The sequence below is a fragment of the Protopterus annectens genome, chromosome 7.part0 (genome assembly GCF_019279795.1).
Source record: "Protopterus annectens isolate FY-2018-M chromosome 7.part0, PAN1.0, whole genome shotgun sequence".
Classification (NCBI taxonomy): Eukaryota; Metazoa; Chordata; order Ceratodontiformes; family Protopteridae; genus Protopterus; species Protopterus annectens.
In genome coordinates this window covers 1441304690-1441322317 of record NC_056739.1, presented here as the reverse complement: position 1 = coordinate 1441322317, position 17628 = coordinate 1441304690, and positions in this window count along the sequence as shown.

Here is a 17628-nt window from a genome sequence, read left to right as displayed (position 1 = left end):
GTTTTTTTTACTAGTACAGGATTTCCAATCTATATTAAAGTCCCCAAGGACTATGATTTCTTGTGGGAGATTAACAGAAAGCTCATTAAGGATATACTCAAGTGTATTAATGTTATTTCCTGGGGGAAGATAAACACAGATGATACTTGTGGCTTTACGTGTGTTGACCTGAAGTTTGGAGATAATTATTTCTTCACTACTGTCCACAGGTAGGTTAAGATTTATAGTTCTGACTTGTAGCTCTGCTTTATAGAGGATTGCTCCCCCCCCTCCCTTTTTGGCAGTACGGTCAAGTCTAATCATATTGTAACCAGGTGGGGTGATTTCATTGTCTTTAATGGTAGTAGGTTTTAACCATGTTTCTGATAAACATAGGATGTCAATGGTAGGTTTTAGCCATGTTTCTGATAAGCATAGGATGTCAAATATGTGACATACGACACATTAATACAATTATACAGCTCTTTCATCTGAAGTATTACATTTAAGTATTTGTCCTAACAGATACACACCCTACTAAATATTGTTGAAAGTAGTCCTTAAAATGTGCCTATATTGCACATATGCATGTTCCAGTTGTACAGATTGCAGTTTACAGCAGGTCATTTGTACCACTGGTATAGAGTTTTTATTTAATGTAACTATTATTGAAGAAATAAAAGCATTGCATAGTTTGAATTGTGGCATTGAGCCCACAACCTCTGACTACAGTCTAATATTGGACTCCTACAACTGGTTTGTGCTACACACTAATGCATTCATACTTGATTTTACAGTTAGGATATGCAGATACACTGGAAAGTATTAGGGTACAACCCAACACCCTAATAATGGGTGATTTCAACTACCCCACCATTAACTGGGAAAACTACTCATGTACCAACTCTTTTGCTCAACGTTTTCTAGAATTCATAAATTCCAATGCCTTGGATCAACTTATTCACAGCCCCACCAGGGGCAGCAATATCCTAGACCTGGTCATTACCAACATGGGAAACTGGTGTTACACACCAGAGGTCAATTCCTTGTTGGTCAGATCCGACCACAAGCTAATCAGCCTAGACATCCACATCCCACCCCCAGCCCCAATTAGGGGAAACCATCATAAAAAAATTCTCAAAAGCCAACTTCACACTTCTTAAGACAGAAGTGGCAAACTTCATGACACCCATGCAGATGGACAATAGAGGTATGACAGCCGATTCCTACACAAATGCACTTTATAAGTACTTACACGAGTGTATGGATCATGCTATCCCTAATAGAACCAATATGTTATCCTCCAAAAAAAGGAAGCCAATCTGGTGGACCTCTGCCATAAACAAACTCTACAAGCTCTACAAGTTACAACTTGCGGCTGCTCTTGCTCTCAAACAGCCCCCAACATCGCCTGGTTCTTTTTCCTCTGTTATACTATGTTCTATGTTTTAAGAGCTGTACTATCTCAATTGTTTCTGGTTCAAGTGCTTATTATGCCTATAACATTTGATTATTTGGAGTCTGTCTTTGCCTACTAGACAGTGAGTTGAATATAATAAGTGCTGTGCATTTCTTAACTGCCATTCTTAAACTAATTTACCTGCCTGCTTAGTCGAATGTTTTGAATGCTGTGCATTACCTTAATTGTCTTTCTTAATATATTTACCTGCCTGTTTGATTTACATTACCTTAATTGCCTTTCTTAACATATTTACCTGCCTGCTTGACTTAGTATTCTGTCTGCCTAACAGATGGAGAAAGGACACAGCCTTCTACAGATAACTGCTTTTGATTCCTTCAAGTAGTGCTCTAGACACTGTTATAAATCTAGATTATGTACCTGTTAAGCTGTATATTTAATGTGCTCTGCATTGCCTTTATTACTGGTTGATTATCTGCTTGTACTGTCTCTATTGTGCTATTTATTGCCTGTTAAATTTACTTTGATTGTTGGCTAGCTTAGTTTTAGTTTTCCCCATCAACTTACCAGGCTGGTATGCCGTGGTAATGCTGGGTTCTGTACAGTGATTGAGTTATCAACCCTGCATACTATTTCTACTCTCTTTTGCACTTTCTAATAGCTGTACTTTTGCTGCCTATTACCTCTCTTCTCTTACCACTCTCCTATACATTTCCCCTTCTTCTATGTCTACCCTTTGAACTCTCTGTCTTCCTACACCTACCACTTCTACATCTGTCCCTTGAGCCCTGTACATTTCTACTAAAGTCTTATATACTATTCCTTCCTACTGAAAATTCCCCCTTACTCCTTCCTCTCTTTACATGCAGTTTTAACTATTTGTGAAGCTAACGTAGTTTATCTCTCCTCTCTTTTTACAGTTCCTCACCTCAGAAGCTTACCACAGAAGCCCCCTCCCTACCACCAAACAAGGAATACCTCCTGCAAACTCCCTGGAGTTTGCCTACCAGACTGACTCATAGAAATCCTGAAGACTGCCCTTAAAGTTTAATATTGAATGTAGGTAGCCTTAAACCATCTACTGTGTCTGTACTACCTACCTAGTAATACATTTACTTCTGTCTATCCTCCCTTGTAAGTGACTCAGCAGCCTACCGTGGACCACACGGACATACTCTCTCCCCCCAAGTCACCTTAGTCCCAGACACTTTCACAGCGAAAGTTGCAAGTAACCTGCTCAACATTGCTGCCTGTTTTCCTCATTCTCACCACTAGGTGGCAGTGCCCTCTAACCAATTGCCGATGCAACTGTAATGTTACCTGGCTTCCCTCCTAGTAACCTGACTCCTCAACTTAAAAGCCTGTATTCTATTTTCTGTTCTCTCTCTGACTACAACCTTTTCTGTCCTCTCTCTGACTACAATACTTTTTTTCACCCTCTGTACAACTTTAACTACCTGACTCATAACACCTCTTACATCCCTACAAAATACTCGTCCTTTTCTATTCTATATTTATCATACCTGCTAACCTTTATATATCATCAGCAGTAGTAGCTGATACTTTTTTCACTCTCTTCTTGGTCTTCCCTGCTCTGTTCGCCCTGCAGGCTCACTCCGCTCCCCTACCCTACCCCCAATTCCGACCCACCCCACTACATCTACATTTATACATTCATAGCCACTCCTACTTCCTCTCCATCATCTTCTTATCCCCACTCCCTCACATAACACGCCTTCATCACATTTCTGCTTCCTCCTTACTCAACACTTACTTTAACTATCATAACCCAATATGCTTATAAAATATTCAACCCTCCCTATTCATCTACTACTACTTCTCAACCTTTCCTATATCTACTCTCTGACTGAACCTAATCTCATCACCCACACCCCTCTCCTACACACAACCTACACACACCACACATCACTAACTTACTATTACAACTCCATCTCTCCTGAACTATATCCCATCAATCTCAACCTATGTTTTCATTACAAACTAATCCCTCCTCATAATACCTCAACACCCACTCTCCCCTCCATATCCTCCACTCATTTTTCAACCTGCACCTCCCATTCAAAACAATCCAAATACCACTACTACTTAACTCAACTTCTAACTGCCATACTTTTATCTGGCAACATACACCCCAACCCAGGCCCAAACCCCTCTTCCTCAATATCTAAATCCATCCTATTTGCATCTCTCAATGCACAAAGCTTAACTAACAAAATTCCAAGTCTGCATGCCTGGCTACTCCATAATAAACCTGACATCCTAGCCATTTCTGAAACCTGGCTAAAACCTCATATCAAAAATGAAGAGATAGTGCCACCCAATTACTCTATCATCAAAACAGATAGAACCCATAAAAAGGGTGGTGGAGTAGCACTACTCTACTCATCCTCCCTATGCATAACATCTTATAATAAAGACATTCCCCAATTCGGTAATGCAGAATTAATACTAACCCATCTTCAGTTAAACAAACACAAATATATATACATAGCCTCCCTTTACATAACACCTGGAAACAATATACCAATACTTGAAGAGATCCTCTCCTGGCTTTCAACTAACATCTGTAATGAAACTATAATCATGGGAGACACCAACATAAACTGGTCCTCCATTCTATCCCCTACTGACTCCCTCAACATCAACCTATATAACTACTCTCAACTCATCAACTCCATAACTAGGCCATGCAAAGACCTCACTAGTGGCAACATCTTAGACTGGATTCTAGTCTCCCACCCTCACTACTACCCCAAAAGTGGAACACTTCCCGACTCCCTCAGTGACCATCTTCCCATCTTCACAACACGTCTTCCTTCTCCCCTACAAGTTACTCATAACTACATCACTACCTGATGCCAAAAAAACTTTAACCTAGAAGCTTTCTCTGACTCCCTAAAATCTCTTAACTGGTACCCTTTAAAAACTCTACCCCTCAACAATGCAATCACTCACTTCAATACTACCTTTCTAAATCTTCTAGATACTTACGCTCCCTTAATAACTAAAAGAATAAAAAAGAAATCCAGCCCCTGGTTAACAAAAAACACACTAACAAACATGCAACTTAGAGACAAAGCCTGGACACAATATCACAGGAACAAATCCTCATCTACCCTTAATGAATACAAAACTCTTCGTAACTCAGTTAAAAAGCTTATCTATGCAGACCGTCAAAACTACTTCTCCCAACTTCAAAGCAACCACAAAACCAACCCACAAAGGTTCTGGAGAGGTATAAACACCCTCCTAAAACCTGGTACTATAGAAAACCCAATACCCTGCCCAAATACACAAGACACTGATCTTGCCACACAATTCAACTCTTTTTTCATAGATTCTATTTCCAAACTTACTTCCTCTTTTTCAAATATCAATCAACCAACTACTTCCACTTCTCCTCACCCAGCTCCCCCTCCATCTTCTTTCTCAGATCCCCCACCCTCTCAACCCCCAGTCTTCCACATTAAAACGATTCCTACTTCCACCATAAAAAAACTCCTACAGAAACTAAAACCATGCACCAATGCCCCTGATAACATTCCCTCATACTTCCTCAGCATATCTGCTGAAGCCATTGCTCTCCCTATCAGTATCCTAATCAACCACTCCATCCAAGAAGGTAATGTTCTCCAAATTTGGAAAAAAACTTATATCATTCCTCTCCATAAAGGTGGAACTAATACTAATATCACCAACTTCCATCCCATCGCCATCCTATCTCCCATTTCAAAAATCCTAGAGAAATGTATCCATCTTCAACTCCTTCCCCATCTCTTAGATAACAACCTATTAACTCCTACCCAGCATGGATTCAGACCCCATCACAGTACCATGACAGCCCTCCTATCCTTCCTAGAAACTGTGAATAAAGCTAGAGATTCTGGCCTCACTGTTTCTACCATCCTACTCGATCTTTCTAAAGCCTTTGACACTATCTCTCATAACTTACTTCTTACTAAACTATCTAAACTAAACCTTACATTATTATCCCTTACTTGGTTTACCAGCTATCTCTCTAATAGGCAACAAGCTGTCAAGTGGAAGAAAGCCACCTCCTCCTTTCTCAACACCCCCACAGGTGTCCCACAAGGTTCTATAGTGGGCCCCCTCCTCTTCAATATTTTCATTAATGACTTTTTCCACTCTATCCCTCTTGCAAACATTATTCAATATGCAGATGATTCCACAATTATCTGTGCTACCTCATCCATCCCAACCCTTTTAAAACTTACTCAAGATGCCTTCTCCTCCACTGAACAGTGGATGAAAGACAACCATCTAGCACTTAATGCTGCTAAAACTAAACTAATGATATTTACTCCCTCTAAAACTAATAACTTTGACAGGAATTTATTCTCCATCACCAGCCAAAATAACACATCTTTTGAGCTGGTATCTGAAACCAAACTACTAGGAGTCCAAATCGATGACAAGCTTAATTTCAACTCCCATCTGCTACTAAACATTAAAAAAAAACATCAAAAACTTGGCATGCTCTACCGACATAATCGGTTCCTCACCTCAACTACAAAACATACTCTTTCTACCACATTTCTCCTTCCCTCCCTTCTCTATGGTGCCCCTCTTCTAACAAACCTACAATCATCTCTCAAAACCAAACTGTCCTCTTACTACAATAAAATAGCCAGATTTGTTACCAGCAACAAATCATCAACCCATCACTGTGTACCTCTTCACAAACTCAACTGGCTAGAACTTCCCAACTACCTTTCCTACACTCAGCTTACCTATGTTCATAAACTCATATTCCAACCATACCTCTGTCCCTCCCTCTCAACTACCTTTAAAATGCACCACACCCAAAGACTTCTAAGATCAAACAATCAAAACCTTATTGAGGTTTACAGACCCCTCCGCACCCCAGGACAAAACCTCCTGTCCTTCTCACTAGCACGCTTATGGAACTCCCTACCCCCTCCATTCGTACAACCACTAGCCTCCCATACTTTAAAAAACTACTTCATTCTCATCTAACGTCAACATGGCAATGCTCCTGCTCCCATCCCCCATAACCTACTCTCCACTCTTCTTCTCTTCCCCTTCTTACAAATCCCAGATAGTGAATTCAAGCTTGCTTATAGTATATAATTCCTTACTTATACCTAGCAATCTCTTAGCCTACTGCATCTAACTACCTATCCCTATAATTCCTTACTTATACCTAGCAATCTCTTAGCCTACTGCATCTAACTACCTATCCCTATAATTCCTTACCTATACCTAAATTCCTTACTTATACCTAGCAATATCTTAGCCTACTGCATCTAACTACCTATCCCACAAAAAAAAAATTCTACTTTAAATACTATTGCATTTATTACTTTTGATTAAAATATATTTGACCTGTTTATAACCTGAAATTGTATAATGTTATTCTCTGTAATCTTCATGTAATCTATGTGTGGAACTTAATCTTTGTATAATCTGTATGTGGAGCTTTTCTCCCCAGGACTCCATTGAAAACTGGTTCCTTGGGCCCAATGGACTATCCTGGTTAAACAACTGCAAATAAATAAATAAAATAAATAAATAAATAATACAACAGAAGAAAGAAACTGTTGCAAACAAGAGAAAATTCCATGACTGGAGGAACTCCCTGGTCAACCTCAGTAAGAAGCTGAGATCCCTCATAAAATCCTCCAAAGCTAGTTATGAAAAGAAAATTGCCACTGACTCTAAAGACAACCACAAAGCATTCTATAGCTATGTCAAGAATCTAAATGGGAACACTCAGATCTGCTCTGAGTTACAGCATAATGGCACTAAATATACAGAACCAACTGAAATTGCCAACATCCTAGCAGATAGGTTCAGTGCTAACTTTACCCCCCTCTCACCCCCTAGAGGGCCCATCTCTATACCTGAAGAATGCAAAGTTCCTATAATCACAGCTGCACAGGTAAAAAACACACTCTCCAACGCCAAGAACACAGCATCCGTGGGACCTGACAATATTCCAGGCTGTATTCTACATGAACTACAGAATGAACTGGCACCCTACCTAAGTACCATGTTCAATCATAGCCTCACCTCAGGCTTTGCACCCACTGAATGGTGCACCGTGACAGTTATCCCACTGCATAAAGGGGGAGCCACGACGGACCCCGGGAACTACAGCCCCATTAGCCTGACGAGCCTGGTCTGCAAGGCCATGGAACGTATCATCATGGAACTCATAAACAAAGACATTGGTAATCTCCAAACTCTGGACCCTACTCAGTTTGGATTTGTAAAAGGCAGATCATGTCTCCTAAACCTGATTGACTTCTTTGAAGCAGTCACCAAAGCCATAGATGAGGGTAAAATGGTTCACACAGCTTATCTAGATCTCGCCAAGGCTTTCGACACCATCCCCCACTCTGGAATTATAGATAAGCTCACTAAACTAGGTATAAATCCCTATGTCACAAGATGGGTTGCCAACTGGCTCACGGACAGAACCCACACTGTGAAAGTAGCGGATTCCAAATCCAACATCAGACCAGTGACAAGTGGAGTACCACAGGGTTCAGTCCTGGGTCCTCTCCTGTTTGGTATCTACTTCTCTGAAGTGCAGGCCAACACAGAAGGTCTTTGGCTAACAACATTTGCAGATGACTGCAAACTAGGAGCTATAATCGAAACTCCTAACAATGTGGACAAACTACAAAAGGGCCTCAATGAGACAGATACCTGGTGTCAAAGCCATGGCCTGAAGCTCAATGCCAAAAAGTGTATTGTCATCCCCTTTGGTAAAAACTCTGTACCCATGAACTACCACATAGCTGGTAGTCTACTTAATGCCAAAAATGTGATAAGAGACCTTGGGAAACAGGTGGACAGTAGTCTCTCCTTTGATAATCACATTGTCACAGTGGTCAGGAAATCCTTCTACATGGCTCATCTCATCACAAAAGGATTCTCATCCAGAAAAAAAGAGGTCATTGTTCCCCTCTACTCATCACTCATTAGACCAATTATAGAGTACAACGCCCCTTTTGGTATGTACCTCACAAGACATCTACAACAACTGGAAAGACCACAGAAATACCTCACAAAGAGGATTACTGGCCTCAAACATATGCCCTATGCAGACCGTCTCAAAAAAGTACAGCTTTACTCCATCGCATATCGCCTACTCAGGGCGATCTCTGCTTAACATACAAAGCTATGTCAAACACAGAGCTGTTGGACATGCTCCACTTAAAGAAATCCCAATCCCTCCGAGCTACACCCTCTAGGGATCTTAACCTTGTCACCACAATAAACAGAACATGCTGGAGGGATAGATTCCTGTCCCAGAGACTTCCCATACTCTGGAACAGACTACCTATCTATGTCAAACAGAGCTCCTCATTAGCACTCTTCAAGAAAAATCTTGATGATTGGATGGGAAATGGGAAATTCACCCCAGGGATCACTTCTGTGGCTCTGCTCGACAGGGGCACAGGAAAATAATTTTCTTGGGTGGCGAAAGCCAGGGTACATTTTTTGGCTAGGCTTGTATGGGCCCCAGGGCCGATAGCCTAGTACCTACCTATGAACCTATGAACCTATGTTGAATTTGATACAGCTCTATAAAAGACCAAAAAGCTATCTTTAACTTTTAAAGCTACAATAACACATATCTTATGCTGTATACATACCACTTGTTCCCTCAGTCTCTCCAGTTGAGCAACATGAGCATTCCTATTGAACTCACATTCAGTGCAAAGTGGAGAAAGAAAGGAAAAGAATGGAAAAGCATTGTACATACCAGTCTTGTCTATATTAAGCTCTCTATGCCTTACAAGTACTCTCTTATTTTCACACTTACACAGCTGTGGGATGTCCACAGTCTCAAACGCATGCAAACAGCAGCTGAGAGTATCCCTTTTCACTTGCATAGGTCATTAAAATGATGCCTACACTGCTCTCCAGTGCCACTGGATACAGATTGCGCCAAACTATTCCACAACTCAGACTTGTACTGGTAGCCAGAATAGTCCCTCTGCAGAATCCTTTGGCTGTGGCATCGTAACAGGAGTCCAATAAATGTCCTGGACTCCTGGACATCCCATGTCTTTGCACTAAACTTGGCACCTTCCTCTCCAATGCCAACCATGTCAACCAGCTAAAATAGAGCAATGGAAACTAATGCTTTTCCACCAATTCCAGTTATTGCATTTACTGGTAGTGTGCACACCTGAGCAATGATGCAAACTGCATTTGCCCAATGTTAAGAGGAGGGCAGCAGTGCCAAGCAGGGAGGAATTAAATAATTGATATTTGAATGTTAATCTGACACTTGACTTTAGTTCAAGGGCTGTCTACTGATGTAGCCTAGAAATATATATTGCAAATTGGAATCTAACTGTTAGATGAATTAAGTTTGCAGACATGCAGTGGGGGCATAAATGTAATGACCTGACACAATTGTTTTTGCTTTTATACACTGAGGAAAATTGATTTTACACTGTGGGATTCAAACCTAGACACAAGGGTCAAAATATTTTCTTCCATAGCATTGATTTTTCATATTTGCCACAGAAGACGTGCTGCTCAGACATAGTCTGGAATCATACATAAATATAGCTGACAGTGTGAGCTGTTATACATGTATGTGTGTGACTTGAGGTTATCAGATATAGATCCAGTTATGTATTTGTCTTATGTAATTTTGAAACCCATGCAAGTCCAGATAGCAGAATTATATTTATAGAAATATAGTAGACAGTATACCCTAAGTCATACATCTGAAAACACAATAATGGTGTCACATCTCTCATAAATATAATTAATATCAACTCCACTATCCAAAATAGTTTAAATGAGAGTGAAGATAATGGGAAGTGGAACAAAAGTAACAATTTGTGGAATATCCTGTATTAGAGCCCAGGACCATGTGTATGGCAGTCTTACACTTACACCTGTTGCAACAAGAATGTTGAAATAACACTTGTCTATTTTTCAGTTCTTTGCTATAAACTGCACTGTCTAATAAACGGCCAGAACAAAAACTTGTAAAACAAAGACTTTAATGCTACAAAAACACCTGATAAGAACTTTCATGCATAACAGACTTCATCAAACCAAGTTGTTCAAAATTAGCTTACAATTTATATCACTCCCTTATCTACCACATGACTTCCAAAATTTAATACATTAACCCTTTCCTTTTCAAAACAACTTTAAAGCATTATCTGTCATTAATTCCTGGACTTGTACATGCATTTAAGTTAATCTGCCAACACTATTCTTTCCAGTCCAAATCTATTTCTGACTCCCATCTCATTTTTTATTTAACATGTGTTTACTGGGAAAGTCCTACTTGGAACAAAGCCAATTTTCAGTGGAGGCCTGGGGAGAAATGGTCTAGATACATGTCTTTATAATGTGGGAGAAAACTGGAGTACCCGGAGAAAACCCACATGAAAGCAATGAGGACTTATAGACTCTGCACAGAAGGCACTTCAGCTAAGAATCGAACCACAGAACCTCTTGCTGTGAGGCAACAATGCTACTGCTGCACCACTGCCCCATCCAAACTGTATACATGATCTAAAACTGAAAAATTAAAAACCTACTTTCTCACAAGTATCTGTATGATACAGACTTACATGCTTCACTTGGGCATTTGTCAATTCTTTTTTTTTTCCTATTGGTCTCAGATGTTTGTGTATCCTATAATGTAATTTTCTCACTGTTCTGCCAACATAAAAAGTTGGGCACAATTTACAAAATGCAATATATACTATGTACTTTGATGGCAGTATGTTAGTAGCCTTTTTTTGTATATACTGCACTGTCACAGCAGTAAAAACAGGTTTTAATGGTGCTCAACAGAATTAATTGAATGTATCTGGTTTCAGTTATTGGGTCTCTCAGTCCTGTCTGAAGGTGTGTGATGGTTGCAACTCCTGGGGAACCTTGCTAATCACTTCTCAATGCTGCTAAGTGCTGTTGTGTGATGGAACACAAAAACTGCAACAATGTATTTTTTTTACCTTTGCTCTTTTACATATGCCCTGTTTGCAGGTGTTCTGTCTGCTTCCTGGGAGGGCCACTAGCCCAGTTTGTGCACTGCAGCTCTTTGCACAAAAAAGATAAGCACAACCAAACTGGATATTCATTTTCTTTGTTTGCCATGTTTGTGCTAAGTGCCACATTGCACAAAGGAAAAGTAGTTGAAATGAAGGAAAGCAATCTATGACAGACACACTACAAAATGTTAGTACATATCAGATATTTCTAAATAGGTCTGGATTTGAACTCCCACTCCAATGAACCTTCAAAACACAGTAAGGGTGCCTTATCCCTCTTTGTCACACAAACACTTCTGCAGCAAGGAACCAAAATCATTCTGCATACAACCAATTGCAACATCATCTACAGTAATAAGAAACTATACAAGTGTTATTTGTACATTGATTATTTTTATTGAAGTGGACTAAGTGATCACACAACAAGTTATGCGTATTGCTTGAACATATGCAGCTCTGCATTACATCTCTTTGATTTTTGTTCATTCTTCTCTCATCTCCCCAATTATCTGAGGCATGCATTCTGTAAGCCATTTATATCATTGTCCTTAAAATGCGTGAGGATATTAAATGGCAATAATACAGTTGCCAACAAATGAAGAAGAGGGTGGATGTTAATGAAAAGAACCTTTGAATTGTGTGCTGCTTACTAACATTTCCAACCTTGATAAAATTATATCTAACACTTTGTAGTCTAACCTTGCACACCCACTGGATGTAGGGCAGTCTGTATTTCTGTTGTGTTTTCCTTCTCCCTACCAATAATCTTTAATAGTAGCAATCCATTAAAAGCAAATACTGAGGGAATACCTTCATTATGTTTACATTTGATACACAGAGACAAGTATTTGGGATTCAGAAATTCTAATGAGTTCATACCTCATTTGCATCTTTACAGTGACAGTCCTGAATCTGCACCTTTAAAAGGCAACTGCGTAGCTAGGGAAACTGAAGGTGAGGAGATTTGTTTATGTAGACAACACAGATAACAGGCTGCACAGAGGATTACCGAACTTGACAAGGTATGCTTGCATTTTGTCAACTATATACTGCATATGCAAGAAATGTGTTTTACTAAATAAACTGCTTGGTTTTATGCCTTGCATATTCTTTGCCTGCTTGGATTTCTTGCATTATATTTTTGGACCCTGATCTGGACTTTATCTGGTGCAATGGTTTTGTTTTTGCCTATATACTGCATATGCTGAAATGTAATTAAGAAAACTGTTTAATAATTGTATATATAAATATATATTGATTAGCAAAGATTTTTGCACTTTTATCTGTATGCATAAGTTAGAGATGTACTGATGGCATGGGCATGTTTATCAGGGCATTTCACAGGTATATATGATTTGCAATACCTTAACATGGAATGTGCTGTGTTAAATCTGTAGACATATTTCAGGAACAGATCATTTGATAAAATTGTTAGCATTTCAAAGGATGGTTTGCTAGTGAAATGTGTCATTTGCCTTGTCTTTTTGGGTTTGGGGAGCAAAGTTGCCTCTCTGTTATGACACAAACTAGGATATGTTGCTATTGTTACTCTCCTTTTTTGCATCCAGCCTGTTGTTCATATTTCAAATCTCTGGACTGATTTATGTTTTTTTTCTAGTGGATAATACTGAAATGCTACAGTTTCTATATTGACAGGGAACAGTTATTTTGTAGTTATGTGTATTATCCTTCTGTTGTCTTACGACCTAGGACTATGTCATCCAGAAATCTCAATTCTCGAAAACCACCTTTCACTGACTTTGAGAATCAGGTCATTATTGAAGCTTTTAGCTGACATGGTGCCTTCCTACTTTAGAGGGGAAAATGAGATATGTCAGACAGAATGCAAATTTGGCAGCAGATGGTTGCAGTCATTAATGCAATGAGCAACCACAGCAGGATATATAACCAGGTGTGCCAAAGGACCCCTGACATGATCTCATCTGCACAGAGGAGAGCAGCTGCAGTGGCCCATGATCAGATGGGTACCTGGGAAGGGCCTGTTACAGAGCCAGGACTAATAGCAAATGAAAAGTTCCTGTCCACCATCAGGGATCCAGACAGCTCATAGAAAAGTGCAGAACAGCATGTCCTTGACATTGGTGCTACTGTTTCAGGGACAGCAAGCATATACCAGGAAGAGCTTCCAGGTAGGCTTTTGTATCTCAGTTGTTATACACTGCTGTATAGTAGAACAATTTAAATCAATGCATTAGTTCTGTTTCACAGGACATACTTTATTTTTTTTGAGGGGGTTGAAGATTGCTACTGTGAACAACACATTCTGATTGATTACACATGGGCTTAGGTTGGACTTGTCATCCAAGTTCTTGTTGAAAGTGTAGTTAATGGACATATAAAGGGGGAAAAGTATTATCCTCTGTGTTACTGTTAATGGTGATGATGTTGTCCTTACAATTTGCTTAACTTCTTCCAGGGCCATCTGTTAGACAGTGCATACCATCATCTGCATTTGGTAAGCCAAACATTTTTATGTCAGTACTGATGATCAATTCAAATATATACTTTACTGTGTGATGTTGATGTCAAGACTGTTGCATGTATTACTGTTGTGTTTAATGGAGGGACTATTGTTAGTTTGTTAACATATATTGGACTATATTTAATGATTCCTGTGTTTGTTGCTAATTATCACAGGTGATCCTGACAGTGGAAGTGTGGGACTTCTATCATCTGATGTCAGAGTATCAGCAGACTTTGATGATGATGGTGACCAAACAGAGTTACAGTCAGTGGGTGCAGAGCTTGAATCTGACACTGAGGTTGACATACAGTCATCCCCTGAAATTCCATCAGACAAAGCCAGTAGGCCTACGCCTACCCATTTCAGTGAGCCCTCAGATATTGGACAGGTGGAAAGCAAGACAATCAATCAGAGAAGTGTGGTTACTGCAGCTTCAGTACCTGTTGACTTTGGCTGTAGCCAAAATGTGGTGAGTGAGGTGCCATGCAAAAGAGTTGTTCGGGGGGCTTGGAGGAGGACTGCTGTCTAACCCACATCTGATCCAGGTGTCTGTTCCTGTGCGACTCAATGATTGTTTAGGGTCATCAGGTCTCTATTACAAGATCAAAGCTTCAGTTAATCGAATAACTAAAGCTCGATCTTGTAATATTGAAACCATAAAATGTCAAACGACCAATTCAACCCAGGGAAGTGCTTCCCTTGGCTATTATGTGGATTATGCCCTTTTCTCCAATTTGGAGTGATCTCAGAATTGGTATATTTAGTTGGGGGGGGGGGGGAGTGAAGCCCTCCACTTGATTTTGGGTCTAAAGTTTTTTTTTTTTTTTTTGATGTGGCCAACTGAAGCATTTTCCTGGGTTGAAATGGCCATTCAACATTTTCCGGTTTCAATATTATAAGATTGAGCTTTAGTTATTCGATTAACTAAAGCTTTGATTTTGTAATATAGATACAGGTCATCATGGAGGCACATGTACATTCCCATCGGTACTCCAGAGAAATACTTAGGGTTGTAGATGAGGCACAGGCTGACATGTGTGGCTGCATTCACAATGTTGCCAATTCAGATGAATGACACATAGGAACAAGCAGTGTCTGTGATGGAACATCTGCTAGGGCATAGGTCAGCCACATCATCTGCTGTTAGCCATCGTGGCCATGCCTGATCACACTCCCATAGTGTGAGTACTTCCACTGCTCCATCAGTGGTTGAGCTGTTCTTTTTCTAGATATGACAGGCCATGGGGTCAAATTGCTGGGCATCCTCATGAGGAGAGCTTATCCAGCAGACATCAGCCCTGTTCTAGTAGCAGCAGTACATCTGACAGTGGGTGCGGACATGTCAGTGTAACTCCAGGCAGAGCCAGTTCTTTTGATTGGGGATGACAAAAATGAACTGCCACCTCTGCCATGCACTGCACACAGCTGCTGGACATACCAAGATGTAGGCTTCGCTGTGTTAATGCAGACACTCGCACACCAATTGCATCAGTAGAACCTGTACAGATACACTCAACAGTTACATATTTCAGCTGTGCAGCTTAAACACATTTTGTTTCTCTGGCCATTTGTTGCCTTATCCAAATGTCTGCCTGCTTCTATTTCTTACTCAGGCACACTTACCAACTTTTGTGCCTGCCTAAGCTTGCTGCCCTCCCCCCACCACAACACCCTATGCAAGTGATGATAACTGTGTCATATCCCTGTTTTGTATCTTTTAGATTCAGGGATACTTAAGCTTTGTGTCTGATGCTTAGGGTACATAGCTGACTAGGTGCTTAGTATATCTGGATTTGTGATGTTGAACTGGTAATTGTACCTTTGACTTATATTGGTCTTAGAAAGTTACACAGTTGATAGCATCATCATTTTTCCATTTTTATTGTTAATGATCTTGTGAGGGTTGTGAAGTTTGAAACTGCAATGTGTATCATTACTTTTTAACTTCTCTCTTTAATTATTTTCCAGTACAAACATATGGTGTTAAACTGAGGGCATGCAGTGATCATCACTACTTTTGAGAGGTATGACTGTGTGAATCTTTAATGCCTGAGGCCTACTACTTAATAATGGACACACATACATCAAATAAGTCTGAGCTGTCACATGTTAAGATTTGAAAACTCTTCTCCTTCTTGGCCTTTGTCTATTAGTTGCAGCAGCATAGACTTCAGCCTGTTGCACATACACATGAATTAAAGCAACAGTATCCCCTAACATTGTTTCTGTGTAGACTCCTTTCCATGGCTGTATTCCAATATTGGAATTTGCAGAGAAAATCAGCACTGAGTCGACACAGTTGCTTTATAGCTTATTGAATAACTCCTCCATCTTGGATTGGTTAATTAGCATACAGTTCAGCTACTTATGCTGTAATTTGCATGCCGTGGTGTTTACCTTGTTTGTACATCTGTGGGTGACTCTTTATTCTGTGTAGAGGCACTTAATGAATCCAAAACACTGCATTAGCATGTGTGTGTTGATGCGTGATATGCACACATTAGAAATGGACCATGTAGGCTTTATTGAATCTGGCTGAGAGTCTATAAATATAATTTGTATTTAAAATGATTTATTTTCTATGTTGGGTAATGTCAAAGTTCTTTCTTGCCCTTTATCTGATAATAATGCCATTACATATGAAGTCACACTTAAATCAGGAAATTTAGTTTCATGCAATACATTTTCTGCACATATAACAGTATTAAAATAAGGAATGCTCTCTCTAAAAAATATTATATTACTTTAAAAGTAATGATAATGGGGAAGGTTTCAGATGTAATAGTTTGGGATTCTTTAACAGCATATTTGCATGGAAGGATGGCTAATTTGTATTTTAATGAAAAGAAGCAATGGGAAAAACAATTATTTTACAAGTTCATATAGAAAAGTTAAAGCATAAGATGCCAAAGGGTATTAATGATTTCATAACAAAGACAACAAAGTTAAATAAAAAATACCTTGAAACATTATAACATAAATTCTCAGTCACTTTAGAAGGAACTAAACTTCAGTCATTCCCTCTAAATCCCAAATGTCTGCACAAATTAGCTGCTAGTACAAGCACATGTAATTATAAATGTAATAAAATATTACCATGCACAATATTATCAGTAAGCAACAAATATAAAAAAAAAAATTTGGAATGCTTAGGAATTATTATAATAAACAAAATACTTATATTGGTATTAGGAAACATATGGATTTTGATAAAGCATTTTTGAAAAAGAATAATATACCTTAAAAATTCACTTAAGATAAATTAAAATTGAAAATGTATTACATTAATGGAAATAAAAAATCACATTAAAAACTTAAAAGATAATAAATACATTGATAATGATGAGGAGGTATTTATTATTTTTTCATGAATTTACAAACAATAAAATTTATTATAGTATTTCCCCATTTTGGAACTGTACTCCTATTTCTCCCATATTAAAGCAAAATAAAGATTAATCTTATTTTTCTCATTGCAGACCTATTTCTCTTTTGAATATCGATTGCAAGTTAGTTATTTATTCACCTTTTACTGGTTGATGAGAATCAAACTGGCTTAATTCTGAGCAGACAATCCCAAGATAGTATTAAAAGAATAATTGCATTAATTGGTTATGCTAATAATTTGAAAAAGGAACTTTCTATTATTAGTAAATTTAAATAAAGTCTTTGATTCCCTACATTGGTTCTATTTATCT